The sequence below is a fragment of the Arvicola amphibius genome, unplaced genomic scaffold (genome assembly GCF_903992535.2).
Source record: "Arvicola amphibius unplaced genomic scaffold, mArvAmp1.2, whole genome shotgun sequence".
Classification (NCBI taxonomy): Eukaryota; Metazoa; Chordata; class Mammalia; order Rodentia; family Cricetidae; genus Arvicola; species Arvicola amphibius.
Window position 1 is genome coordinate 241,466 of NW_024582315.1, and position 23,080 is coordinate 264,545.

General features: G+C 36.7%; 1 pseudogene; it reads left to right on the forward strand.

The window, feature by feature from the left end:
• Nucleotides 1-22,205, forward strand: part of LOC119805805 — a 104,161-nt pseudogene extending 81,956 nt beyond the window's left edge.
• Nucleotides 22,206-23,080: the final 875 nt, after the last annotated feature.

Sequence of the window (23,080 nt, forward strand, 5' to 3'; positions counted from 1 at the left end):
TTCCTCTCCCCTACATCCCCTTATTACTTTGCTGTTTTTCAAACGCTGTCTCCTCTGACTCCAGCATACAAGGTAAGAAGGGTGGTAGTAAAGGCACCTTTGTTCTCTTCATAACCCACTGTAAAGGAGATGGGGAGTTCACCCCTTTTTATTTTTCCTCCTGTTCTACCATTAAGCATATTGGACTTAAATACAATAATCGGTGGAGACATTGCTCATGTGTTAAGGGCATGTAGGTTTGTTGCAGAGGACCCGAGCTCAGTTCCCAGCACCTGTATTAGATGTCTCACACCATCCTGTAACTCCAGAAGGTCTGACATCTCCTGGATTCCATGAGTACTGGCATGTACTACCCCCCACCATGTATATACATAATAAAAACAAAATAATTCTTTTCTGCTTTTTGTTATTTTTTAAAGGACAACAAAGCTTGTTCCTGCATTCTGTAAACTCCTCCAACCTAAGAGCAGACAGGTGGAGCTTTGAGTGGTGCTGAGAAAGTTTGCTTTTATTGTGAGTTCATAGATATTTTAGAGAGAAGTTAAATACTGCACATACAATAGTGTTGTTTGACAATGGACATGAAGGAACATTTTCACTCCTTTGGTTCCAGTCAACCTCTTTCTAATCTTTTTGTACTGATATCATAGGTACAGAAGAGTATATCTAGACTCCCTCCAAAACAACTTATTTGCTGCAAGCACTGGAACTGATAATGTCTTTTCTGCTCAGTCGGTTTGGAGACAATTTTGTTTCTTTCGATTTGGTTTTCTGTTCTTACCATATTCACATTTCTATTAATGTGATAAGACTATGACCAAGGGAACTTATAGAGGGAACAGTCTCCTGGAGACTTTGAATTCATGACCATCATGACAGGAGCAGGGCAGCAGGAAGGGAGGCATGGCACTGGAGAAAAGACTGAGGATTCACATCTTGAGACAGTACCACAGTGTAGGGACAGAGAGCTAACTGGGAATGGTATGGGCTTTTGAAGCCTCAAAGTCTACGTTTGACAATCCTTCCCAAACAGTTCCATAAATCAGCGGGCAAACATCCAAACATATTAGCCTATGAGACCATTTTCATTCAAACTGGCACAGTGCTCCTTAGTGTGCTAAAGGACATATGTACATTGTAGGTGAAAGGTATGTTGTTGCTGTGTTATATAATACTTTTCATATCCTATACAGTAGGTGACCAAGAGCACCAAAAGGGAACTTTATAAGAGTGTTCCTTTTTCCTTGAGGAGACAGCATTTGGAAAAGAATAAAGCAGTAAAGGGGAACCCACAATTGTTCATTGTGCTTTAGAGGTATAGATCTTGTAATTGGCATTATATATGCATAAGACATGACATTATAAATGCATAGGATATGTGACATATATCTATGTGTGTGCTCTATTAATTTATCCTGTGTTATCGCTTAATGTTACTAAATCAAAATGTTTTTCTTTGTAGGCACTGTCAGTGCTGAGGCACTCATTAATATCCTTTAATCATCGCCGAGTCACAGACATGTTAAAGCATTATTTCTTATATTCTTTACAGTTCCTGGTGAAAGAGGTAGGAACCAACTCCTTTCTCTTAATCTTTTTCTCTACATGAGTGTGTATGTACGTGTATACAATAGATTGACTACTTTCTAGATTTTTTAAAGCACCAGAATTTATTTTTTTAACTTTTAAAAATTTTTTATCTACATCTTTGTGATGTGTGAGGAGATGTCATGTGTGTGTAGGTACCTGTGGAGACAAGAAGAGGGCATGAGGGTCCCTGAAACTGGAGTTGTAGCTGACTGTGAGGCACTCAGTGTGGATTCTGGAAAACTGAGCTCAGGTTGTCTGGAAAAGCAGCAAGTGCTGCTGACTTCTGAGCCATCTCTCCAGCTCTAGATTTTTGTTCTAACCACATTCATTATTGTAAACCTTAGAAGACAATACCCAATGAGTACTGCTACTTTTAATTCATATAATTATTAAAGTTGGGCTAGTTGGTAGTTACAGCCTTATTGGCATGTACTATTTTAGACTGATAATGAATAATCTACTTGTTGCTAATTCTGTGAGTTGAGTCAAACTAACAAATCATTTTTGTTTTTTAGGGATATATAGATCAAGAAGGTAACCCTACAGGATTTGCTGGCCTTGTGTCACATTTATATGACCATGAACCATCTAATTTTGTTTTTGTCAATTTTCTTGTAAGAGGTCTTTTCCATAATCTTTGTCAGCCAACTCATGAAGGTAAGTTTGAGGGCTATGTTGTTTGTGTGTGTGTGTGTGTATATCATCAAAACAATATTATCAAATCATACAGTATATAAATAATGTATCATTATTAGTATATGGGAATATATATCAATATATGAGATAATGTGATAAGTATTATATACATGTAAAACTGTGTGTGTGTGTGTGTGTGTATAAAATCTTCCAATTGTGGGAAAAATACCTTGTAGATTTATAGAAAGCTAAATCATCATGAATATATTCACTCAATAATCACTTGAGAGAGTTTCAGCTAAATATAATAATGTATGCATGAAAACCTTACTATTGTTCATTTTTTTAATTTGTACTTTTATTATTATTGCTTTTTATTAAAAATTTTCACCTCCTCCCCGTCTCCCATTTCCCTCCCCTCCCCACTATTCTTCATTTTAACTAAAAGTTTAATAATAAAAAAGAATTATAATTATATAGGCAAATTATAAGTTTATAAATAAGATAAAATTGAATAAGTACTAATAGAAGTACTATTTTATGATGATGATTTTAAAACATTCAGTACTGAAAGTTGTAATTTGAAAAGTATGTTGCCACTAGGATTCTTAAAATACTGAGTAATATATAATATTTATAAAACATTTTCTAGTAATTAAATATAATATGGATTAATTTTGAAGAACAGCAGAGGAAAACATTGTTAAAATACAAAACCCAAAATTCTATCCACAGATAATAACCAACATTATCTGTTAACATTGTTTGCAACACAATTTTCTTTGCATATAATTTAACAATATACATCAATAACTGATATTACATTAATTATTTGTTTGAGGTCAATTATACATATTAAATTTTGCCCATATTTGGCAATGTCATTATAATAAATCCCACAAAGCTTTTATGGAAAAACTTTCGGGTTTTACATTTCAAAATAAATTATGTACACAGTGTCTTTGAAGTAAATATTGCCTTCTCATAATATTTGTGCTTAATGTGGTGATATTTTCCAGTGCATGGTGGCTACAATGCCTTCTGCTTTCTCTTCTGTCACCAGTTGATGGATATACTTTGCACAACACCTGTAGTCTTTATGCACTAAAAATGTATCATTTCGTGGCTACTCAGAAAGTTTTGTTTTCTCCAGATTAGTAACAGGTGAAACCATTTCAGGCAAAAGGAAGTATTATTGTGTTTATTGTTGTTGACAGAGGTAGCTAAAATTGATAACTTTATAAAGGATGCATAAGAAGTTAAATAAAGGGCTGGAGAGATGACTCAACGGTTAAGAGCATCGCCTGCTCTTCCAAACGTCCTGAGTTCAATTCCCAGCAACCACGTGGCTCACAACCATCTGTAATGAGGTCTGGTGCCCTCTTCTGGCCTGCAGGCATACATAAAGACAGAATGTTGTATACAAAATAAATAAACAAATAAATATTAAAAAAAGAAGTTAAATAAATGGACATGCTGCTAACCTTTTAAGAATCCAGGTTTTTGTTGTAAGACCTAATGATTCTCTGAATTCCCTCAGTGTCTGTTGTTATGTGCCCCTTTTCATTTCTGATCTTGTTAATTTGGATGTTCCCTCTCAGCCTTTTAATAACTATGAATAAGGGTTTATCAATCTTGTTGATTTTCTCAAAGAATCAGCTCTTTGTTTCATTGATTCCTTGTATTGTTTCTTGTGTTTCTATTTTGTTGATGTCAGCTCTCAATTTGATTATTTCCTGTCTTCTACTTCTCCTGGGTGAGTCTGCTTCTTTTTTTCTAAAGCTTTTAGGTGTGCTGCTAAGTCACTAATGTGAGCTTTCTCCATTTTCTTTATGTGGACACTTAGTGCTATTAACTTTCCTCTTAGCACTGCTTTCATAATGTCCCATAGGTTTGTATATGTTGTGCATTTATTTTTGTTGAATTCAAGGAAGACATTCATTTCTTTTTTATTTCTTCCTTGACCCATGGGTGGTTCAGTAGTTGACTGTTCAGTTTCCATGAGTTTGTAGGCCTCTGGGAGTAGCATTGTTGTTAAATTCTAACTTTACTCCATGGTGATCTGACAAGACACAGGAGGTTACTCCAATTTTTTTGTAACAATCATCTATAGAACATTTCACGCAAACGAAAAAGAATATACCTTCTTCTCAGCCTCTCATGGAGCCTTCTCTTAAATGGATCACATAGTAAAAAAGCAAACCTCCATAGTTGCAAATGAATGTCTGTTAGTTCTCTTATTTGTCTGTTAAGTTTCTGTCTGGTTGACATGTCCATTGGCAGGAGAGGAGTGTTGAAATCTACTATTAGTGTGTGGGGTATGTTGTGGGATTTAAGTTTTAGGAATGTTTCTGTTACATTTGTGGGTGCTCTTGTATTAGGGGCATATATATTCAGCATTGAGACTTCATCTTGATGAATTGTTCCTGTTATGAGTATAAAGTGTCCTTCTTCATCTCTTCTGATTGATTTAAGTTTGAAATCAATTTTGTTAGATATTAGGATAGCCACACCCACTTGTTTCTTAGGTCCATTTGATTGGAAAACCTTTTCATAACCCTTTACTCTGAGGAAGTGTCTGTCTTTGAGGTTGAGGTGTGTTTCTTGTAAACAGCAGAAGGCTTGATCCTGTTTTGGTATCCATTCTCTTAGCCTGTGTCTTTGTATAGGTGCATTGAGTCCATTGATATTAAGTGATATTAATGACCAGTGGTTGTTAACTTCAGTTATTTTTTAGTAGTAGTGTTTGCGTGTTTTCCTTCTTTGGGTTATGCTGTTGGGAGGTTATCAGATATCTGTGTTATTGTGGGTGTACTTAGATTCCTGGGGTTGCAGTTTCTCTTCTAGTACTTTCTGTAAGGCTGGGTTTGTGGATATGTATTGTTTAAAACTGTTTTTGTCATGAAACAGCTTGTTTTCTCCATCGATGGTGAATGAAAGATTTGCTGGGTATAGTAGTCTGGGCTTGCATCCATGGTCTCTTAATGACTGCAGCACATCTATCCAGGACCTTCTGGCTTTCATGGTTTCCATAGAGAAGTCAAGTGTAATTCTGATAGGTTTACCTTTATATGTTACTTGACCTTTTTCCTTTGCAACTCTTAATATTCTTTCTTTATTCGATATGTTTTGTGTTTTGATTATTATATGGTGAGGGGAATTTTTTTGACCCAGTCTATTAGGTATTCTATAGCTTCTTGTACCTTCATAGGGATATCCTTCTTTAGCATGGAAAGGTTTTCTTCTATATTTTTTGCTGAATATATTTTCTGTGCCTTTGAGCTGGAGTTCTTCTCCTTCTTCTACCCCTATTATTCTTAGGTTTGGTTTTTTTTCCTGGTGAATTTTTTGTATTAAGAATTTGTTGGATTTAATGTTTTTTTTAACCAATAAGTCTATTTCCTCTATGGTAACTTCAGCGCCTGAGATTCTTTCTTCTATCTCTTGTATTATGTTGGTTATACTTATCTCTGTAGTTCCTGTTCATTTACCCATATTTTTCCATATTCAGAATTCCTTTGGTTTGTGTTTTATTACCTTCATTTCAGTCTTCAAGTCTTGAACTGTTTCCTTTACCTGTTTGATTGGTTTTTTTTCTTGGTTTTCTTGGCTTGTTTTTTTTTTTTTTTTTTGAGGGATTTATTAATTTCTTCCAACTTTTTATTTGTCTTCTCTTCCATTTTTTTAAGGGAGTTTTTTACTTCCTCTTTAAATGTCTCCATCATTTTCATAAAATTATGTTTAAAGTCATTTTCATCTACTTCTCCTTGTTTAGGGTGATCAAGTCTTCCTTTTGTGCGTCTGCTGGGTCTAGTGTTACCATGTTGCTTTTTAGAATGTTGGAGGATGCTTGCAATGGCACTTACCCAGCTCTTCCTTCAGATGAAGCCAGCAATGTCCTGGCATCTTGGTCCAATCCTTGCTGTGGCTGTCTCTTAGGTCCCCTCAGTATTGGAGTAAGCTCCCAAGTCCTTAGTATTGGAGCAATCTGTGTTCCAGGGTTCCACTGAGCTCCCAGCTCCCCTCAGTATTGGAGCAATCTGTGTTCCAGGGTTCCACTGAGCTCACACCCAACCATCCCAGAGACCTTGGTAATAGGGGTGTCAGAGGCCTGGGGTATTACTTTTGACCAAACAATGGAGACTTGATATTAATTATGAAATCTTGGCCTTAGTTTAGGCTTGCCCCATTAGTTCTTTTTATTTGTTTGTTTGTTTGTTTGTTTATTTATTTGAGACAGAAATTTTCTGTGTAGTTTTGGAACCTGTCCTGGAATTCACTCTGTAGACCAGCTGCCCTCGAACTTACAGAGATCTGCCTGCCTTTGCTTCTTGAGTGCTGGGATTAGAGGTATGCACCATCACTGTCTGACTCCCATTAGCTCTTATAGCTTAAATTAACTCAGTTATATTAATATAGGTACTACCACATGGCATTACCTCTCCTTCATCCTACACCTCCTGTCTGATTGGTGACTCTATCTTTCTCTTTCTGAGGGTCGTCTCTGTCTCCAGAAATCTCACGTATACATTCTGCCTAGCTATTTACCATTCAGCTTTTTATTATACCAATTACAGTAAATATATCTCTACACAATGCACAAATATCCCATAACAGAAATGTGTCACTCAATTGTGTGTTTTGAGGTTTCAAAAGCCTATCATTTTCAGAGTCTCTTTCCTTTCCTGCTGTCTGCAGATCCAAATGTAGAACTCTTGGCTACTTCTCCAGTACCACATCTGCATCTCTTCCGCCATTCTCCCCATCATAATGATAATGGACTTAACCTCTGAAATTATATGCAAACCCCAGTTAAATGGTTTCTTTTATAAAAGTTGTCAGGGTCATGATGTCTCACCACAGCTATAGAACACTAACCAAGACAAAAGTTGGCACAAGAAGCTCAGTATTGCTGTAACAGGACTGCTATGATGCTTGTGGGCAGAAGGCAGACTTTAGATTAGGAAACCAGTTAACATTTTAAGTGGGGCTTAATGGGCCATAGTTGTATGAACACAGAAGACAGTGATGTTGAGAACGATGAAGATTATGATGGTTCAGCTTGAGATTTCAAATCTTGCACTATTTTGGTGAAGACTTTTTGCCATTATCCAAAAAATATGCCTGATACTAAATGGAAGAGTTCTGGATTATTGACCTTGGTAGAGATTTCAAGGCAGCCTAATATTGAGCATGTGCTGTGATTGTTAGTAATCATTCTTACTCAGATCTGTAACTATAAGGAACAAAATGGGCAAAGGGAAATACAAAATGCACAGGTTTTTTTTTTTGTTGTTGTTGTTGTTGTTTTGTTTTTCGAGACAGGGTTTCCCTGTAGTTTCTAGAGCCTGTCCTGGAGCTAGCTCTTGTAGACCAGGCTGGCCTCGAACTCAGAGATCCGCCTGCCTCTGCCTCCCGAGTGCTGGGATTAAAGGCATGAGCCACCACCGCCCGACCAAAATGCACAGTTTGAAAAGAAAAAAGCACCAGGAAGTCCAATGGAGATAAATTGTGCACTCACAGAGACTAAAAGTTTTTTTTTTCTTAAGCCTGATGTTAAATAGAGCAAGGCTCCACCCATCTAAGCTTTCAACACGTGGAAAGGAATTTAAAAAATCCTTAAACAGTGAGGTAACTCATCAAGAGCAGAAAGCTGATGAAGAATGTAACTTAAAGAGGGGCCATGTTCCAGTCCCAGAAAGCAGTAGAACTTGGCAACTTCAGTCATATTGTTCTGGATTTAGGGTCAAGTATATGACAAAAGGGTTATGGAATCTCCCTCTGTGACTAAGAAAAGCTACTGAGGCTAGGCTTGTATCATTGGTATCTGTGCATGGAGATTCAGAGAGATCATTGCACAAAGCCATGAATGTGAAACCTGGAATGTGTTTGAGATTCCAAGATATTGGGGATACCAGAGCTGTGGGATGCCTGTCAAGGAGAGCTGCAGACCAGGTGTGGAACCAACCCAAGAGAGAAAAGTGTGTTACAGTGACAGAAGCTGAAAGGAGATGGAAATCTGAAGAGTGTCTTGACATCAGACATAGAGATGAAGATCTCTATGTGAAATTTGCTCAACTGGCTTTTGATCTTGGTTTGGTCCAGTATTTCTTCACTATGCTCCTTTTTGGAAAAGTAGTGTATATCCTGTTCTATTGTATGTTGCAAGCATGTGACTTACTTTTTATTTTTATTTTATAGGGAGTTACAATTAAGAGATTGGCTTGAGTTTCATAAGAGACATTAAACTTTGGAATTTTAAACTGTTCAAATTCTTCAAATTTCAAATCAACTTTTAAGTTGATGCAGTTCATATTATGATATGGTTTCAAACTTGTGATAGGATAAGAAGTGGAATGTGGTAATTAGAATGAGCATAGACCCCATAGACTCATAGATTTGAACATTTGGTCAGAAGGGAATGTCACTATTTGATAGGATTAAGAAGCATGGTCTTTCAGGAGGAAGTGTATTACAGGAAGTGGGCTTTAAGGTTTCAAAAGCCCCTGTCAAGTACAGAAAATGACTAATAATTTGAATCTTAAGAAATATATAAGCACAGGGAATAAGAAAAAAGAAAGGAGAACATTTTAAAGCAGGGAGGTGAGAGGAGTTATGTTTCTTCATTTTCCATGTTATTATCAACTCAAGTTCTCCTGATTATCAAGGAAGGACTTTTAAATTACTGTGATGGTTGAGCTCATGATAGGGATTTGATTTTATTGATCTTTTTTACCTTCTCTTTTTCTAAAATCAATGCTTGATTTAAATCTAAAAGGAAAAGGAGTAGATTTATATAGTAAGATAAATAAAAAATTGTGACTAAGAACAACAGGTTAAAAACATTCATATTAGAGAATTTATTTTAAATTCATTTACTGAAGTTTGAAAATTATTTAAAGCATTACATATTTTGATTAAATCTTGATAACTTAAAAGTTAATTTGAAGTTCTCTTTACCAGAACAGTTGTATAATGTTTTTAAATTATTATTGAAGAACTACAGAAATTTCACTCACCTATATCCATAAATGTATTGGAAAAGACATTCCGGTGAAGAACAGGTAGTGATGCTGCAGATGGATCTGATGCAGCTCCTCATTAATTTGGCAACTGGCTGTTACAGTAGCAGGATCTCTGTGGGGGATTGAGTAGGAATGGTCCTTACAGGCTCATATGTTTGAATGCATGGTCATTTTTGAATGGAACTATATGAAAGGGATTAGGAGATATGGCCTTGCTGGTGTAGATGTGGCCCTATTGGAGGAAGTGTGTCACTAGAGGTGGGCTTTTGGGGTTTTGAAAGCTCAAGCAAGGTTCAGTAGCTCTCGCTCTTTTCTTGCTGCCTCATGATGCCGATGAAGAGCTCTCAACTGCTTATCCAGCACCATGTCTGCCTGCGTGCCACCATGCTCTCTGCCATGATATTAATTAATGAAATCTCTGAATCTGTAAGCAAGCCCCAATTATGTGCTCTCTTTCGTAAGAGTTGCCGTGGCTCCTGTGTCTCTTTACAGTTATAGAACACTGACAAATACAAGGATGTCATCACAAATTTGGTCATCCACAAAAGTAATCATAGTAAGCAAATCTAGATCCGAACATAAGTAATTTATAGTAGGAAGGTAAAAGCAGGAAGAAAAAAGGCTCAGGTGCGGCTGAAGTTATTCTATAGTTGCTACTAAATGAACATAATAATCATTTTAAACATGAAAAAAATTGATGTAAGCGTTTTTCACAAGTATATCATGGAACTCTTTGTTTTGTACAGGCTCAAAACGTTTTTCTGAAGATGTAATAGAAAAGCTGGTCTTAGTACTGGCAAATCTTTTTGGAAGAAAATATATTCCAGCCAAGTTCCAAGATGCTGACATCAATGATTATCAATCAAAGGTAAAATCATCTAATAAAAGTATTAACAATAGTACAGAGATTATGCCAGAAATGATTCTGTAGCAATAGAATTTTATGTGGTAATTAATGCATTTTATATACTAATTTGTTACTTTGGGAAAGAGTGTGATATTTATCTGTAATTCAAATGTTCATCTGTGGATCTGTTCAAAGGTTACATGCATACATACATATGTTAGGATGAAAGTATATTCATAATTTTAATTGATTGCACCCAAATGCAGTATTAATGAAAATGTGTAAAAGGTCTGGGAAGAGGACTTGATACAATGCTTGCCATGCAAGCATGAGGATCTGAGTGTGCATTCCCAGTACCTACATGAAAAGCTATACACATCTTGTAATCCCAGAACTGAAAAGGCAGTGAAATGATCCCTGGAGCTGGCTGGAGAGCTCTAAGTATGGTTAGAGACTATGTTTCAAAATATAAGGTAGAGAGCACCCATGCACATATTCATGTTCATACCCACACTCACACACAATGTAGGGAATTATACATTTAAGCCCCAAAGCCACCCTCGTTGTTGAATGTGTGTCCTGAGATATGACTGTATGTCACAGTGTCATCTATGAAAAAGCGTTACAAAGTTGTCTCGGAAACTGTCCCTTGACTTCCAGAGTCTAAATTTTACAAACAGCTTTCAAATTTTAATAGTTCCATTTTTCTTGCTCATTTTTGAAAAGGTGTATTTGTCCATTTAATCAAAACAGTTGTATATATTTCCCTGAGATCTTTCATAGCACCCTTTCTGCTCTTCTTGCTGCCTTGAGTTGACTCTCTCAGGAATATCCATGTAACTTTCTGATGTAGCACCGATAGCATGGATGACAATGGCAGAAGTCTTTTCTTCACAGTTTTTCAGGTCCAGAAGTCTTAAATGAAGATGGTTTTGGGGAAAATGCTTTCTAGGTTGTAGTTTACCATCACAAAACTGAAAAAAAAGAAAAGAAAATTAGAGATACAGCGCTTTTATGTGTACAGGTAGAAAAAATAACCTGTGTTAGCACAATAAATACAGTGAGAGTTTCAAAACCTCTCAGCCAGGTGAAGTTGGCTCCAAACCTGAAAATATGCTTTATCTTCTTTGCTCTACATACATTCTCTTAGATCCTTTGAGATTATTCATGAGTCCAGTGGCAGGGGAGGACGTGCTTCTGCTCTTACAAGAGCTGTTTTCATTAGGGAGCATCAGAGCAAATTTTCTGGGTAGAGCATTTGTTTTTTACAAGTACAAATAAGAACAAAAACATTTTAATCTTACTTCAATCAAGTAGTAAGATAGGAAATATATTTTATTGAAAATAATAGAGTTATACTATGTGATCTTTCATTGCTGTAACTTCTCAGTTTTTAAGGAAGGTGTTCTCTGCTCTCTGAAAAACCTTTGGCATTTAGGTGTTCCTTGATGACCTCCCTGAGGACTTCAGTGAGGCCCTGCTTGAGTACAACACTCAAGTGACAGAGGACTTTGTTGCTTTTCTGCGAATTGTGTCCCGATTGGCTGATACGAAGGAGGAGTATCAACTCCCCTTGTCAAAAATTGGTAAGTGTGTTTCAGTTCCCTGTGGAGCAATTTAGTAATGATCATGCCCATGCAACATGCATGGACATGCAATATGGATGCTAGGGATGCAGGTCAGTGGTAGGGTTCCAGCTCTACCATTTTTGTCTCAGAAAGCTAGCACTTCAGAAAAGCCAGCTTGCCTTATAATAATTGGGTTATTTCTAAGCTTTTACAAAAAATGAAACCAAAAGGAAGTTTGTGATTGACAGTTAAAAGGTCAGTGGAGAATGATTCTAAAACCAATTAAATAATTTATAAACTGTTTTTATTGAGAGCTGACTTTGGGTCAGTCTCTGAGACAAGAGAAACAAGAGAAATTCTTATGACCACTTTTCAGGAAAGGCTTGATGTTGAGAAGAATTAGAGCCTGTCTAGCTCCTGGGGAATTCAGTGGTTTACTTTAACTGATTACATGCGATGTGATCTAAAGCAGCTCCTTAGGTGGGAATCATAGGTCTTAGTCATGAAACATATACTAATATTATTTTTTGTTAATCAAACTCTCTATAAGATATCATTTTTATCAATTAGATAGTGCAGATTGGGGAAAAATCATCTTCTTGACAATTATGAATAAAAATGCACAGTAGATTGGGATGTTTCCATGGTATAAACATAACAGGCAGTGGGGATCTACCCACACCCATAGCAGTAGCAAAATATATAAAGACACAGTAGAAACAAAAGACATCCCCTGGTCTCTAATCCTGTGGTCTTGCCTAAATAAGATTCATCAGAGAGTTTCTTCCTGACAGGTGGGCTGACACCTTGAACTTCAAATGCTTCCTGCTGCTCCTCTGACATGGCCACTAGCAGTGACAGTTTAGTTTAGAAAACTTTCTAATTTAATTAACTTTTGACTGATCAAAAGCATAATACATATTTTGGTGTAGTGAAACCCATATTAAACGTTAACATTTATTGACTGTCTCCCATCACAAACTGGCTTGTTTGTTCAGTATGTGTTATACCAACTTGTCTTCATTGTTATGTGGTCCCTGATAGGTTCAATGGCCTTCCTTTTCAGCTTGGTTTAATTGTCATACAAGGAAATGAAGTTTGATGTTGTGGCTGTATTTAAAAATGAATCTTCCATGCATGGTAGGGCCTGCTTTTAATTTCAGCACTCAGAGGTAGGGGGATCTCTGGAAGACAGAGTGGTCAATCTGGTTTACATAGAGAGTTCTTGGTCAGCTGAAAATACATAGTGAGACCTTGTCTAAAGCAAACAAAAAATAAAAGTGCAGCAACAAAAGGGATCTATCTCAACCTGTTCTGCTTAGAATTCACAGGTAAGGAACATGAAGACTCGCCACTTGTGTCTCACCTGATGAGCTGCAGGGAAGGAAGGATGGCAGTTTCACCATTTGTTTGTCTGTCTGGAAACTTTGATGTGGATTTGCTTCGTCCAGGAGTTCCAAATAACGTAAGTAAACTGTGATGTTTTTTAGTTAGTGTCTGTGCGGCTTTTGCTACAGTCTGAGTGGTATACTGAAACAGAATGATGTTGAAGCTGTGGAACACTAGCATACAGATGATAAAAAATTGTACTTTCTATTGTAAGAAAAACACTTTTATTAAATAATTAATTTTCCCAGCCTGATCACAGATCACAGTTTCCTTTCTCTCCTCTCCTCCCATTCCCTCCCTAGCCTCACCTCTTCCCTTAGCAGCCATCCACTCTGTCTCCAGAGAAGTGCAGACTTCTCATGTATATTAGCCAGTCATGGCATATCAAGAAAAATAATTTTTTTAAGAAAAATAATTTTTGGAGCTTTTTTATTTCATATGGATGACTGGTTAGATATGTAAGAGATTGGTAGTTAAACAGTTTGAAAGAACAATATTAATCTTTAAGCATTATAGTTTCCTTTCCAAAGATGGATTTGATAGCTCATGCCCATCATGTAACTGGGGATGCTCAGTGTAAATGGAGATGCTGAGACGGGAGGACTCCTAAAAATTTGACTATTGCATAATGAGCTTCAGTCAAGGTAAGAGTGTGTTCCTGTTTCATTGTGAAAGCAGGGTAGAGGAAGAAGAACAAGAGGAATGAGAAGACAATAGTAAAATAATTCTGCTTTCCATTTATTATGTAATTAACTCAATTTATAAGATGTAACAATTACTTTTGCTTTCTTTTTATATGTAGAGTTTCGATGGCAATTCAGAGGGGTGTTGATACAATAAGAATAAACTAGAAAGTCTGTATCTTATTGCTGCAAAATCAAAAAAAAGTTAGAAGAGACATAGGTGCATGCATGAACTCATTCTCATTGACACTCGCTGTCCACAGAGGTTTAGAAAGCAGTTTCTGCTTCCATTTCCTCCATTTTGAATCAGCTGGCATAGGAATTTATACTCACATTTGATCATAGCCTGCTTTTTGCTTGACCCAATTCATTTCATATGAATTTGTTTTACTAGGGTAAGTTGTAATCTCTTGAAATTTCACTAACTTCTGTTATTGTTTGATTTTAATGCTATATTCTAATGCCTCTGGGTGGCTTATGAAGAGAAGAATATACATAGTGGTAACCCATGAGCTGAAACTCATTACCTCCTATATTTCATTTTTTCCACTAAAGTTGCATAATTTCCAATTCTTCTGAAAAGAATTCATCTTCCAAATGACTATTTATTTATGCTTGTGTTTTATTTTACAAAAATGAAAATATGGTTAATTGCATTCTCCTGAAAGTATTTTACCCTGTTTTAAGTTTTATGTCTGTAGGATTCATTCATGTTTTGACATGAAGGTCTAGTTTATTCCACACACCATAATACTTCATAATAGAAAGGTATGCATTACTCTGCCTTCTCTCAATGTTTGGTCTGTTTTTAGTCTTTGTTGCTATAAACAGGGTTAGTATTAATGTTTGTTGCATGTGTGCAACTTTCTTTTGGGTGTAGATTTTATGGGTCATAAGAAAATAGAAATAATTCAATGTTCATTCTACTACCCATGACTGCCATATCACTCTAGAATGTACTTGGCCAGTTTACAGCATCACTAACCCTACATCAGAATTCTTGATTGGTCATATGAGCCAGAGTTTCTGAAAAAAACAGAGAAAACTACTTATTTGCTCTCTTCCTTTTTAATGCTTTTGCTCTATCCTCTCTCTGCTCTTTTTTATTATAGTTGTTGATATGGAAGAGCATTATACTTTCCCAGCTGAATTTTCTTTTGTGAAATGCTTGCCTCCTGCTCTCTGAAACCCATTTGCAAAGTTATTCTCTGAATTGTTAAGGATACTTTAAAATTTTTCAGTTCTCTTTTATTTCCTAGTCAGTCTTGCTTTATTCCAACAGGACTGATGGACTTGCCATCAGCATGCTCTGTGTGTGGGGGGGTCTTCTTCACAGGTGGAGCTAAGTCATGATCTATGATGCACTGTCTCTGTGTGTGCAGAAAGCACCTGCTCTTTTATCAACAGAGTGTTCTTGAAAAGTATTAATGAAGATGAAACAACTCCTAGTTCTAAATCACAAGCATTCTCTCTATTTGAATAACCACTCAAAAATTCTATTTTTAGGTCGTTCTGCACACAATTGGTATCGATCACACCCAAGCCCCAGTGCTGTGGCCACACAGATTCGACAGTACAGGAAGAAAAATACCACTTAGTGCATATGCATTTGACTTTTATAAGCATGGATCGCTTGTGAGATTAGAGAAGGAAAATAGGTACGTTCACTCCCGATAATTCCAAGAAATGGTTAACCCTGCCAAGAATATTAGATTTTTACTTCCAGACTGATGGCAAAGATGATGACATACTCTGTACTATTTTTATTTCTAGTTTGTCTGCAAAAATTTGGTATTTAGGCCAACTCACTTGACTCTAAATGTGTCTTTGTGAATATTCAAATATATTTTTATATTACAGTTCTACTTAGTCATCATTTGGAATTTTAATGACAAATAACAATCTGGTATTGCTCAATGCCCGAGTTAATATACAGTGTCTAGTTTGCTTACCTGGTTCTGGGATAGTTATTTTAGCTTGTTGCCAGGGAAGTCATTTACATATAAGTGTAAGCAGGACCAAGCATTACTTAAGTCAGTCTGCACACAATTGCTGTGGCCACAAAAGTTGGACAGTCATGGAAGAAAACTGCCACTTAACACATATGTACTTGGCTGCTGCAGGTATGAATCCTTTATGAGGTTTGACCAGGTCAATACGTATCTTCTCTCTTGATAAATTAAAGAAATAGTTTTGCCAAGCATTTCAAATATTCACTTCCAGGGAAATACTCAAGAAAATGTCCATGAGCAGAGATGTATTCGTCCAAGTGCTAAACACATACATCTAGAGGCAAATACACCAAGGAATTAATCATAGAGTTGACATGAAAATATGAGCAATCTGCTGGGCAGAGGTGGCTCACACATTTAATCCCAGCACGTGGGAGGCAAAGGCAGGCAGATCTCAAAAGGCAGAGGCAGGCAGATCTCTGTGAGTTTGGGGCCAGCCTGGTCTACAGAGTGGGTTCCAGGACAGCCAGGGCTGTTACACAGAGAAACCCTGTCTTGAAAAACCAAAGTGAACAAATAAATAAAACTTTAAATTTTGAGCATTTTTTATTATAAAAAGTTTTGATAGTCCTAAGAAACTTGGAACACTATTAATCCCAATTTATTATTGTGAATAAAGTAGCTGTTGCATTAGTAGTTAATATTTTTGTTTGTTTAAAAAGTTATACATTGATATTTTCATAATTGTATATAAAACAACATGACTACACTCCCACCCAATTCTTGTATCTCTTCCCAGTTGTGCCATTTTACTCCAGCAAATAATCCTCCCATTTTGAGTCTTTGAATTTTGTTTTCTTTCATTTTGTCACCCATTGAGTTATATGAGGGCTGCCTGCATTAGTGTGGGGCACAGGGGTCCACCAGTGACTAAGATCCTGAAGAAAATGATTCTCCTTTCTTCAGCTCATAGGGCCCTGGTTGTTCTATGAGTCCACTTCTCATCCATGCCTGATGTTAGTGGCCCCTCTCTCATCCACACCTGATGTTAGTGGTCCCTATCTCATCCATGTCTGATGTTAATGGCCCCTCTCTCATCCACACCTGATGTTAGTGGTCCCTCTAGCACAGACCCTGTGCAGGCGACCTCAGCTCCTGGGAGTCAAGAGTCATGCCATGCCCAGAAGCTGGCATTTCACAGCACTCCCCTCACTTCCAGCTGTTAGTTCTTCTTGTCTCCTCTCCTGTGATGCCCTGCCTTGGTGAGGTGACACAGATGTTCCATATAGGTATTAGTGCTCACAGTCACTTATTCTCAGCACTTTGGCCAATTGTGAGCCACCACTGGAAAATAACAAAACCAACAACAAAAACTGTAAGCAAAGGCAGAGTTTTTTCTTTTGTCTTGTGTGCTGTGGCATGGTCCCAAATAAACACACAAAAACTTGTACTAATTACAGAATGCTTGGCCTATTTTTCAGCTTTATTACCAATTAGAGTTTACAACTTAAATTAACCCATCTTTAAAACCCAGGAGGCTGACCCCAAACTCTCAAGCACTGATCCTGACCTAGCCTCCAATGTTGCTGGGATTATAGACATGAGTCTTCACAACTGGCCAAATAAACCTATTTCTATTAATCTACATTTTGACACATTGCTTAATGGCATTGTCTATTCTCTAGCATGTTTGGTTCCTCTGGTTTCTGGCTCACATCTTTCCAGATTCTGCCCTTCTTTCTCCCTGTATCTCCATTCAACTTTCCTGCCTAGCTTGATTCTGCCTGGCAGTAGGCCAATTAGCATCATCATCATCATCGTCATCATTATCCTCATTATCATAAATTTGTTTTGTTTTCTGAGTCAGGGTTTCTCTGTGCAATGGTACTAACTGTCCTAGAGCTAGCTCTTGTAGACCAGCTAGCCTCAAAATCATTGAGATATGCCTGCCTTTGCCTCCCAAGTGCTAGGATTAAAGGCATGTGCCACCACCACCTGGCTAATTTAGCATTATTATTAACCAATGAGTGGAGTACATAATCACAGCATACAGAAATATTATCCCACAGCAAAAACCAACCAAACAACCAAACAAACAAAATATCCATTTCTGTGATCATGTCCAAGATAAGCATAATTTATGGGTGTAAAATTTAAGAGCAAATGATGTCTTTGTCATTAATTTCAGTTTTATGTTATTTAGGATAAATCAAGGGAGAGCTTATGATCTGTTGAAATATTTTTCATCCACCATTAAATCTATCAGGTATGTTACATGTTGAAATATGCCTTTCATATTTTTCAGAAATTTAATTGTAATTTAAAAATGTTGAGATTCTTGTCATGAACCAGGTATGGAACCATAAAGTATAGGGAGACTGTTACATACTATTTATTTCCACTTCCAAAAGGGTTTATAGAATCCCCCTCTGCACAACGTTTTGGTTATGTTCTGTAATATAACTGATTTCATAGTACTTTGGAGATTAAGGTCTACCCAGAGAGACTCTCAGGCTCAGGCACTAACACTAACAAGAAACTAGTCCAGAGCATGACTGATACCACATCCTCATATTCCCAGTAGTCTCAATTGCAAAATCTTGATAAACACCAATGTTTCTGATGTACCATCAGGTCTCCAGGTTATATCATGTGCTTACTCTTGAATATCTTGCTACAACTTATATTTTTACTGGGTTTGTCTGACTGTCAGTGCATAGCCACTTCCTATTTTGATCTGCAACAAAGCCCAGTTAACCACAACCAATATTAAACTTTATATGAGCACCCCATCCTTGGGCTCCATTGGCCAAATAACGTCACCTAATTAAATGACCATCATCCTAGTCCCTCAGGTCTAAATATATTTCAACACTTTAATAAAGGTTCTTTATTTTGTCACAGGTATATTCAAAATGATGATAAATCTTATTATTATTGCATCCTTAATAAACAATCATTTGTTTTATTTCCTTGATAAGAGCTGGATTAGGCTTATATGAATTATTTATATTCACAGTGTGAAATTGAGGCATACAAGAGCAGAGGGAATAGCTTTGTTTATCTATAGCAGTGGTTCTCAGCCTTCCTAATGCTGTGACACTGTATTGCAATTTCTCATGCTGTGGTGACCCCCAGCCACACAATTATTTTATTGCTAATTCATAACTGTGATTTTGCTACTATTATGAGTTATAATGTAAATATCTGATATGCAGTATATCTGATATGTGACCTCCAAATGGGTCATGACCCACAGCTTGAGAACCCCTGATTTGTAGCATTTCTAGATGATAGTTATCCAAAGTATAAATTTGAGAGCAACCCAGAAGCCTCCAGAGATACTAGAGTTGAGTGAAAAGCCAGGCTGAAAAATAAAACATTAATTCATTCATTCATGTAACCAATTACACATGGTTGTATCATTGGTTTGAGACACACTTTTTTTTTTTTTTTTTTTTTTTTTTTTTTGGTTTTTCGAGACAGGGTTTCTCTGCAGCATTTTTTTTTAGAGCCTGTCCTGGAACTAGCTCTTATAGACCAGGCTGGCCTCTAACTCACAGAGATCCGCCTGCCTCTGCCTCCCGAGTGCTGGGATTAAAGGCGTGTGCCACCACCGCCCGGCGTTTGAGACACTTTTAAACATTTGCGGTACAAGGATTTTTATGTCTACTTCCACACTTACAGTCCTTGCATTAGCTACTTTTCTCTTGCTGTGATAAGACACTGTGAACAAGGCAACTTATAGAAGAAAGACTTAGTTCCTAAGAAATTTGAGTCTGTTTCAGGAAAATAATTCAGTGTTACATTTTAGAATTATGGCTGCATATTTTGAGCATCATGGACACAGAACAGTGAATGTGAGTGTGGCATAGATCTACAGTCTTTCTATGTGGTTGAGATGTGTCAGATTTCCTCAAAGTGTGCAACAGTGAGGGTGGTCAGAAATGAATGAAGGTCTGAATTAAGGAAACAGAAGTAATGATTCAGGATATTAATTCCACAAATACTTGTAATTGAAACATTGATACTGAAGTTCATATACTGGGTAAAGATGACCAAGGTTTAAATTGTTGTTAAGGAATCTCTCTCTTTCTTTCCCTCTGTCTCTTTCACACACACACACACACAGAGAGAGAGAGAGAGAGAGAGAGAGAGAGAGAGAGAGAGAGAGAGAGAGAGAGAGGGGGGGGGGGGAGGGGGGGGGAGAGAGAGAGGGAGAGGGAGAGAGAGAGAGAGTACATTATGAAAGTGACATTTGTGGTTATGTATAAAAATATTTAGAATTTATATATGTTGTGGATATCAGAGGACATCATCACAGTGATTAGTCTGTAACTGAGGAGAAGTAAATTAATGTTGCTGATAAAGATTTCAGTTTGTTGATGAGTAAAGACCCAGGGAAGATGGATCTCTAGTAAGGGCAAAATATTAAACAATGAAAGGCAAATAAGATGTCAGATTGGGCTTTATTTCCACCAAGGATCTCTATGAACTGTTCATTCTGTGTTTCTTCTTTCTTTCTTCATGCCTTGGTACCAGTTTCTTAATGCTGATGTAACAAGTTGTCACTTAATGATATAAATCTATTTAAATGCATCATCTTACCATTCTGGAGGTCTAAAGTCAAAAGTGTGTTCCACTGGGTAAAACTGGGTTTCTGGACACTCTGTTGAAAAACCCTGTCTCTCTCTCAAACTTTACGGCTTGTCTGCATCATTTTAGGGATTCCCTCCACACTATTTCCTTATGGCTTTGAGGTCAGGTATGTTCCATAGAGAGAGCTGAGACTGTGTATCAAGTGTCCACATTTCAATTTTTGACATTAGTTCTCACTTTCCTCATACTCATGAGCACTTTGGAGAAGTTCATTTGGTTCTATCTAGAGAACCCAGAATAACCCCCCTGCTTTCAAGATTAACTATCACCTGTGGCTACATCTGTGATGGTAATTCCACATTGACATGGTGTAAACATGATTACAGGTTTTGGGGGATTTTGGTGAGGACATCTGAATTACATGAGGAACATTATTCTATTGGCCATGTCCTGCTTTCGTTTTGTTTCTCACCTACCTAGAAAAAGAAAGGAAACTTTTCATCTATATCGTGGATTACAATTTTTTCTGGACACAGTACAGAAAAAAAAACACCAGAAAACAACAAGAACATAAACAAAAACACCACAAAGTATGTCCATAAGATATACAGTGAAAAGAAAAGAAAATTTTGTTGTACTATTTAATGGAGCAAGGATCCAAGGACATAGAATTAATTTGGTAGCCTCTCAATTTTCCTTTATCCAGCACAGAACACCTTCTCTTATTTTCCTATTTCTTTCTTTTTGTTTTGTACATACATTATTTGGTTAATGAATTTGTTTCTTATAAGTATTCCTTATAATTTGCTAATAATATTTCATCTCTTTATAGGAGAGCCTTTTTTTATAATACTCATGACCCTTAGTTGACTAATGGTGTATATATATGTATATGTATATATGTATGTATTCTATTTGCAGTGTCTCCTTACGTGAACTGTGTGAAAATGAAGACGACAACGTTGTTTTAGCATTTGAACAATTGTCTGAGTCTTTTCATGAGAAGTTTGGAAAAGTGTGAAAAGAAAAACTATGTAAATCACCTAAAATACCACCATAGGATCTTTGGAATTGATATTTTTTTATTCTTATGTTTTGATCAGACAATCATACACAATGAAATGGAATGAGCAAGCAACTTGCTGTGTTTGGCTCTGAGCACCCTTGACCGTACCACTTGGTGTGCCTAAGTTGTGGTTTCTTTAAATGATTGACTAAAAATGCTTATGTCTCCAAATTATTGAGGATTGAATGAGAAAATGCAGGATTTTGCATATATATGTTTTAAAATTTTTTATAATCTGCAGGACTCAAACAAATATTGTATTTAAATATTTTCACTGTTAATAGATGTAAAAGTTTATTGAAACTAGAAAAGTAATAATTGCAGTACCCTGAAAATGTAATATATTCTTCCTAATAAATATAAAAGGATTATACTGCTTAGAGAGCTAGCTGTTGAAATAGTAAATCTTTCTAAATAAGCTGCTTGTAAAAAATTATCTTTATTCATTTTTGTGAAGCTTCAAAAGAAACATATAGCTAATGTTTTGCTTCTTTTTACTTGTATATAGATGATTATTGAAATAATGACCTCATTGGTTTCATTTGTGTGAAATATATTCATCTAGTAATTCCCATGCATGATACCACTCATTCTGTAGAATTATTTATATAGGATCATTCTGTAATTGAGGCCTTGGCCTCAGTTCTCAGCTCTAGAATCTATTTGAAACCCTCAAATCAAGCTTACAATGCTGACACCTAAAAACAAAGGATGAGTCTTTTCTGTTACTCGGGCATCTCACTGAACGATGCTCTTTTTGGTGTCATCATAAGTAGGTTGTAGTGATTTAAAAAAATATTATGGTTCATTTATTCCTGAAGCAAAATAAAATTCTAATTACTAAAAGTGATGTAGCATTTCATGAGCAATGTTAGAAATCTCTCTGCCTTGGTGGTGATGTGGGATGCAGTCTAAACTGCTTTCATTCTTTAAATGTTACAGCAGTGCTGTAAACTGAGACATTTAGAATCCTGCCTAGTACCTCCTAATTGCTACCCAGTGGAATGTTACACAATGTGAATTGATTGTTATGTTATTTGCAACTCAGTGCTTGTACTTAGGAGTCCAGAAGGGAAAAGAAGATGTCCCCCACCCTTATATACAAAATCTAACCTGGCTTCTAGAGTTTTAGAGGAGTGAGCTCATTTTTGCTATCTGGAGCCTTCTTTAAAGTGCAGGATAAAATCTTTGAAGTGTAAACCCTGGGATTGGGAGTGGACTGCTTCTTTAGTCTTTAGCTAAATCTAAAGAGAAAGCAGGAACAATTTCTCAAAAGTGAGTTTAGGAGAAACACATCAACAAAACAGGTGGAGGAGCTCTGAAAAACCTACAGAAACTATGAACTGAGAAGATATTTTCCTAGAATCCCTTAGAACATGATGTAGGTGTGTCTTCTATCTATCTGATGATTTCAAATCGGTTAATTAATAAAGAAACTGCTAGGCCCGATAGGTCAGAACATAGGTGGGTAGAGTAGAAAGAACAGGATGTTGGGAGTGAGGCAGATGCCTGGGGCAGTCGCCATGATGCTCTGAACTGAGACAGATGCCATGGAGCCAGCCGCCAGGTCAGACATGCTGAATCTTTCCCAGTAAGCCATGATCTTGTGATGGCATACAGATTATTAGATATGGGTTAGTCAAGATGTGAGAGCCAGTAAGAGGCTAGAGCTAATGGGCCAAGCAATGTTTAAAAGAGTACAATTTGTGTGTTGTTATTTCGGGG